We start from the raw sequence: 7,812 nt of genomic DNA, 5'->3' as shown, positions 1-7,812 counted from the left end.
ACTTGAGTGAAAACCTAGATTTCTCTCTCAGAGGAAAGCATGCACTTTGTAAACATAAAAGAGATTATATAAGTCCCACCCTGTGTGTTTATATTGCAAGTAATTATTTGTTTGGACTCTTTGCAGTCGATGGAGGGAAGCAGGCACTTGCAGGATGTGATTCATCTTATCTCAAGTAGATATTTAAAACAGATTAAATGATCTCTATGCTACAAGTGGCCATTTCTCTCCTTCGACTGAGAGCTCAGGGTGTCCGGCTGGGATGGAGACACTTACACTGCAGACGTCCAAACATGGGTGAGGTGAATCCCACCCCATTTAGCTCCTCAAGGTTGAGTTGCCTTTTTCCTAAATTTCACTCTGCACTTGCATTCCTTCCCAAAAACTGCTGTGTTACCGACATGGCTTGGCTACTGCCCTCTTCCCTAGCTGAATTGCAAAAGAAAATCAGCAACCACAGTCTGAGTCTTAAAGCACTTCGGGATATATAACGCAGTATGAATTTAGATGACATCTCCAGAAGCCACCTTAGTTAGACTTGACAGATCTTTGTGTCTTTCAACATCTACATTTCTTGGATTGTGTCTCCTCAACCTCATGATCCAAAAGAATTTTCCAGCTTCCTTTACTCATTCTTTGGCATCAGGGGAGACTCATAAAGTGATGTTAAAAAAGACATTCCTGTGCGAGCATCTGTGTGGGGGTGTGTGTGAGTGTTTGTAGGTGAAATATTTAATAAGCCATTGAAAGACATGGTAAATGAGGATGCTTTTCATGCCAGATTTGATTTCTTTTGAGCTGTTTGGGCTTGGCAGTAATAATTACAGAAAACTTTGCTTTCAGCTTAGAGAGGGAGTGTGAACAGGAAGGAAGGAAACGGAACTGTTATAATTATGCTAATAAGAAAATGATCTAGTTTTATATGACATTATGTTAAGACCTATTGCCAGTTTTGTCAACAATGACCTGTAGTCATACCTATATTTTTTTTTTGGTTTCAGGCACCAAACCTGAGTTTCTCAAATAGTATAGAAACTAAAGCCCTTGTATGGGAGACATGAGCTTTCTATGCTGTGCATGATAAAGATGCAGGAGGCAGAAAGTGGTGTTTAAGTTTCAGGTCTCTGTTGGCACAAATATAAATGGATGTAAATTGGGCCATGGCTACTTTTGAAGTGGAAAAATTAACAGATGGCTTTGAAGCATCAGGGGAATACAATTCTGGAAAAGCCTTTTAGCAGCATTAAAGGTGTGAATGGGGACACTTGGCAGAGTACTTGTGACAGCAGCATTTTGATCAGATGACTCAAGAGGTCCCTCAGTCTCCGTAGTCTTCTTTCATTCATTGAATTATAGTGTAATAATTTTCCTTTTCTCCTGGTTCCTCCATTAGCAATTTGAAAGGGACTCTGTGAGACGTAATGTTGGGACCTCGATTCTTTCCCTGTGCTGGGATCTGAAGTTGTAGACCCTTAGCACTTCCTCGGCATTGGAAGGCAGAAAATGGCTGTTGTGGTTGTGCAGTGCAACTACTGGCACACTAAGCTCTTGAGCACCATGGCCCTTGAGCTCATCACTGAGGCCTCTGTATGCACAATGGTTGCTTTTGCAGCACCATGACCATCTGTACATCTGGTCTTGAAGGTGGCCTAGAGATGCTCTTCAGAAAACAAGATATCTTGTTCACATTCTCTCAAGTTCAACTGGACTTCCCAAAAGAACAGCATGTGTTCACGCACTCTGTTATGGGAGGAGTCAAGGCTATGTGCTAGCCCCAAAGGCAATTTGTGAAACTATAGAGAAATAAAACTGAAAGATATTTTGAAGCATTACTTGGCTTGTCTTTCTGGACCAAGAAAGTATCAACTATAACTGTGCCATTCCCAGCAGAGAATTACCTTAAATGTCCAGTTAAAGAGATGATACTTAACGACCTGCAGTGTTGGAGACTACAGAGACCTCAGACAGCTGATTCGAGAGTCCTGCTCTCTGCTAGCAAGTTTTTCTTGTCTAAACTGAGTGGTACTTGCTGCAAAGGAACCTCATGATTTCTTGCCATGTCTACTCAGTATCTTGACTGTGCAATGCTAAAAGGAAGATATTGTTCTCTCTGCTATAAAAAAGACTTTCTTGGTTTATTTGGGCCAGAGTAGGACATAACAGATATCCTAGGCCAAGGTTTCATGTTGAGAAGTCGTTTTAAGCAACCATTAATATCCAGGGAACAAATTCCAGCTGTGTAGAAGGCAGAGCAGGCAAAGGAAGATTGTCAGTATTGGGCACCAAGGATCAGACTGTGATGGCCTTAATGCTATAGATGGGCTCTGCCTCTTGCCCTCTGCAGATGACAGAGCTAATGCTGTTGATAAACTCAGCAGCCCATGATGGACTTTTGCCTGGAATTGCTTCCCTTTATGCCATATTTAGGAGGAGTTTGGGCACTCATTTTTGAAAGCCCATTTGCTCAGTGCTCATTCCAGAGGTCTTGAGATTTGTAGGTTATGCAAAGGATGGCTGATTAAAGAAAGAGACACCCCATCTTTCCTAGTTAGAGTTGTTTGTGAATGCAGATCATCACCCAGCCAGGGCTTAAGTAAATTTTAAAGTACTTTTAAAAAGCAATGTGTCCATTCTCAAATTCATTATTTGAATGTGTCAAAAAACATCATGGAGGAGAAAAGGGGATTGCCTTGTATTGGAGCTTGTGCAGTATTTATGGCCCACTTTTTCCCATGAATGAGATGAAGACTTGGTGGCAGACCTGGGATTCCCTCCTGCTGGGCCAGGACTTTTCTTATTCACTTGTTTTTGGGGAAAAGGGCATAAAAAAAACCCCTGCCTCACCTTTGGAATAGGATCAGGATTCAAAAGCAACCTACTGGCCAGGCTTCTCTCTGCAGTAATCCTCAGGGTCTAGTGAAACTGCGGACAGGGCGGATGCAAATGCTGAATCCCAGCCCTTGGCCACAGTGAACAAGGCATAACATCAGGAATGTGCTGGGGCTTTGTACACGGTTCTTGAGCTAGCCTCCAGCTTCTTCTCTCTCCCACCCACTCTGAGCTCCTTCCCCATCCCCTGTAGGAAGCAGGGTCCTTTTCACAGTCCCTTTCTTCCTGACCCTTCTTGCTTCACTTGCTTTGGAGCTTGGGAGAGTGCCTCTCCTCGCTCCAGTGGCACGGAGCAGTGTGTGCTTAATCAAGCCCAAACCTGCCTGCTCAGATGAAAGCATAGCACGATGAGCATGACAAATCCTGCTTCTCAGCTGGTGCCAATCCGTACTTCTCCTGGTTTCCCTGAAAGTGCCCAGAGAGGCTATGTGTAAAAGATAAGCCAAAAGTCGACACTAGAAGCTTGCAGAGGAATTTTTGGACAGAGCGCAAACAATCTGGTTCACATCAGCCCTCTAGTTTATTCATTCCCCTATCAACAACCAGATGTTCAATGCACAGCACAAAGGCTGGTGAGTGACTCCGTCTTCCTGGCTTACAGAAGCTGCTGTCTGTTTGTCCTGTGGTAGTGAGTGAAGTGTTGTAGGTCAACGGGGAGGCAACCAGAGTAATGGTGTTTTCAGGGACCCTTTGCAAAAGCTGTCTTGGCAGGTCCCTTATGTGCTGTATCTATCATGCATCCCTGAACAGTTCAGCTGCAGTCCAAAAGGGCCATGTTCATGTGAGAAAACGGGGGTTTCCAGATCTGGGGCAATCTAATTAATCAGTGGGTTTGCAAGGAGATTGGCCATGACTCTCAAGCCAATCAGAAGTTTCAGGTTCGGGAGACTGGCTCATAAATCTGGGACCTAGCACCAAGCTACCCGAGTTAGAAAGTAAGAAAGTTCAGCTGTATGGACACAAAATATATTGTGCCAATCTCACTTGGGGTTGGAAAATTGTCCCTAGCTTATTTCATGGAGCCGAACAGCTGTAGCTATTGGAGTGTTCAGTGTGGACCCATAAATTCTGCAGCATGTGGGCTCTGGAAATGGGATGCTGCTAGGAAGAATCTATCCCATGACAAGCCCTTTGGGTTGAGATGCTCCCCAGTCAACATTTAGAAACAGGTTCCCTCATTTTTATTTTTTTAAATTATTTTTTCCCTCCTAAAAGCTCTGTTCAGTGACCTGTCTGACCCCTTATCCCCAACTGTCTTCTGTCCCTGCCTTATCCTTATTACTGTCTTCTACATTCAGGGCTTGTACTTCCCCACCTTCTTCCCTTCCCCAGTGCACACCACCACTCTCCCAAATCCTAGCATATGCTGTTGGCGCCAGCACTGACATTTGTGCATGCTCTTAGCTCAAAGTTCATGGGAAACTGTGGGGTAGTCACTGCAGAATGGCTGGTATGTAGGAGTTTGGTGAGTAGAAGTGTTCCCTGGACCTTAGAGAAATGAACCTCCAATCTCTTGCTTGTACTCTTTATGCTTAAGGCCAGCACCATGTTGTGGGGCCATGCACAACTGCAAGAAAGTAGAACAGTCCCAGACCTATTGAGAATTTTTTTCTATGGTCAGTTGCTGAAGAGGTCTTGAGCAGAGGGATGCCAAGGTGGCTCTGCCTGCAGTTGCTCCTAGGCTGGGCCTCAGGTCAGAGTGGATCAGAAGCTGAAGCTTTGGTCTCCAGACAAGTCTGATGACTAAGGAGAGATGTCATCTGGACTGGGGGCTGTATTAGTGGCCTCTGTCCCTAGGCAGGTAACAACCTGTTTCATTTCTGAGATGGCTTTTTCTCTCCCTGGCTTAACAAGCACATTCCCTTGCAGAGAGAGGAATGTCCCTTGGGACTGTGGTTTTGGGAAATGTGTCAGAACTGCCCAAATGAACGTGCCCTCTAGCACTCATCTGCTTGCGTCTTGCACTCAGTATATTTGTGTTGGATATGGGCCCTTGCACCAGAAAGCCTGAACCTACTTCTGAAGAACTGCTGGACTACATGTTGGGCATTGTATAACAGAGGGGTGAATCCCACAGGAGAAGAAAAGCTTTTTCAGTCAGGTCCTGAGATGCTACTACTGATATTGCCAATGTTTTAGCCCAGGCTCTAACAATAGAGTGTTTTTTGTTTGGGGTTTTTTTTTTTAACTGGAGACTGGAGAGTGCAGAAAGAGCTGCAAATAAGAAATGTGCTAGGTAAGTGGACACAAGCTTTCTACACATTATCCAGATGATTTAGTCTTGACCCAATGTGGTCATTCCTGTTATTCTGACCTCTGGGACTGCAGGAATGCAGAATAGCTTACCTGCTTCTAACAGGGTCCTTAAACAGGTGTTCACCGTCTAAAATATGGTGCGGAAATAATGTTCCTAGGGATGGAAGAGGTAAGCCCATATCTCAGTGACCTTTTGGAGAGCACCAGATGATGGCTTATGTCACAATTCTCATTTACTGCATCCCCAGCCATCTAGCCAGCATTGTACAACCTCAGCACAGTGTCTTGGTCCAGGTTCAGGGCTTTGAAATCTTCATCTCAGCCTTATGGGCTTGTCAGCAGCCATATGTTGTGGCAATGATGTATTGGCACTTGGCACTGGTTCCACTGCTGGAGTAACAGAATTACACAGAATCACACAGAATCACAGAATCACTAAGGTTGGAAAGGACCTTCAAGATCATCAAGTCCAACCATTAATCCAGCGCCACCATGTCCCCTAAACCATGTCCTGAAGCACGACATCCACACGTTTTTTGAACACTTCCAGAGATGGCGACTCCACCACCTCCCTGGGCAGTGTGTTCCAATGTTTGACCACCCTCTCAGTGAAGAAATTTTTCCTAATATCCAATCTAAACCTCCCCTGGCGCAACTTGAGGCCATTTCCTCTTGTCTTATCGCTGGTTACTTGGGAGAAGAAACCAACACCCTCGTCGCCACAACCCCCTTTCAGGCAGTTGTAGAGAGCGATGAGGTCTCCCCTCAGCCTCCTCTTCTCCGGACTGAATACCCCCAGTTCCCTCAGCCGCTCCTCATCAGACTTGTGCTCCAGACCCCTCACCAGCTTTGTTGCCCTTCTCTAGACATGCTCCAGCACCTCAACATCCTTCTTGGAGTGAGGGACCCAAAACTGAACACAGGATTCAAGGTGCGGCCTCACCAGTGCCGAGTACAGGGGCACCATCCCTGCCCTACTCCTGCTGGCCACACTATTTCTGACACAGGCCAGGACGCTGTTGGCCTTCTTGGCCACCTGGGCTCATGTTCAGCCGGCTGTCAGCCAGCACCCCCAGGTCCTTTTCTGCCGGGCAGCTCTCCAGCCACTCCTCTCCAAGCCTGTAGCGCTGCCTGGGGCTGTTGTGGCCCAAGTGCAGGGCCTGGCACTTGGCCTTATTAAACCTCATATTGAGGTTTAACCTCATTGACCTCTGCCCATCGATCCAGCCTGTCCAGATCCCTCTGCAGAGCCCTCCTACCCTCCAGCAGATCAACACTCCCACCCAACTTGGTGTCATCTGCAAACTTACTGAGGGAGCACTCGATCCCCTCATCCAGATCATCGATAAAGATATTGAATAAGACCGGCCCCAGAACCGAGCCCTGGGGAACGCCGCTTGTGACCGGTCGCCAGCCGGATTTAACGCCGTTCACCACAACTCTGTGGGCTCGGCCATCCAGCCAGTTCTTTACCCAGCAAAGAGTAAACCCGTCCAAGCCACAAGCCGCCAGTTTCTCCAGGAGAATGCTGTGGGAGATGCTGTCAAAGGCTTTACTGAAGTCCAGGTAGACAACATCCACAGCCTTTCCCTCATCCACTAGGTGGGTCACCTGGTCATAGAAGGAGATCAGGTTGGTCAACCAGGACCTGCCTTTCATGAACCCATGCTGGCTGGGCCTGATCCCTTGGTTGTCCTGCACACGCCCTGTGAGCACTCTCAAGACGAACCGCTCCATGATCTTCCCCAGTACGGAGGTCAGGCTGACAGGCCTGTAGTTCCCAGGATCCTCCTTCTGGCCTTTCTTGTAGACGGGTGTCACATTGGCAAGCCTCCAGTCTTCTGGGACCTCCCCTGTTAACCAGGACTGCTGATAAATGGTGGACAGTGGCTTGGCAAGCTCCTCCACCAGCTCTCTCAGTACTCTCGGGTGTATCCCATCAGGTCCCATAGACTTGTGGGTGTCCAGGTGGTTTAACAGGTCCTTAACTGCTTCCTTCTGGATTATGGGCGGGTTATTGTGCTCTCCATCCCCATCTTCCAGCTCAGGGGGCTGAATACCCTGCGGATACCTGGACTGGCTATTAAAGACTGAGGCAAAGAAGGCAGCGTTCTCAAGATGGAGTGGAAGTATCAAGTCTTCCTGTGTTGTCCAAACTCTGGTAAATGATAGTCACAATTTCTCACTTGGGTTTCCATGTGGTGAACACAAGATAAAAAGAAGTGTGGTCCAGAAAATGAGAGTCACCAAGCTTGTTTCCAGACAGGTTGTGTTGGCACACTGTGAGAAATAGTTTATGTTACTAGGAAGTCTGAGCACATTGAGACTTCTCTTTGTCATGCAAAATAGCCCTGAGGACACCTTAACAAAATACCCAAGCATCACTGTGTCAGTCCTGTCCTCAGGTGGTTTGGAAAGACTTTCAGCTACCAGGAACTATTGCAGCTTTCACAGCCCAGAGGTCTGCAGCAATCTAGCCACACATATTGCCCCATAGCCAGAGACTATTGCTTTCACAGCCTTGGGGTCTGTGGCTTCCCGAAGTTGAAGGGATTGGGGAGAGCAGCTTGGAAAGTCTCATGGTAGCACACAGTCTAGGAAACCTGAATCCAGAAGCTACAAGTTTCTTATTTCATTGTAGGAGATCTGAGTGTCCACAAGGACTGG

This window comes from Phaethon aethereus (assembly GCF_964289735.1).
Source record: "Phaethon aethereus genome assembly, chromosome: 1".
NCBI classification, from domain to species: Eukaryota; Metazoa; Chordata; class Aves; order Phaethontiformes; family Phaethontidae; genus Phaethon; species Phaethon aethereus.
This window is presented reverse-complemented; position numbering follows the sequence as displayed.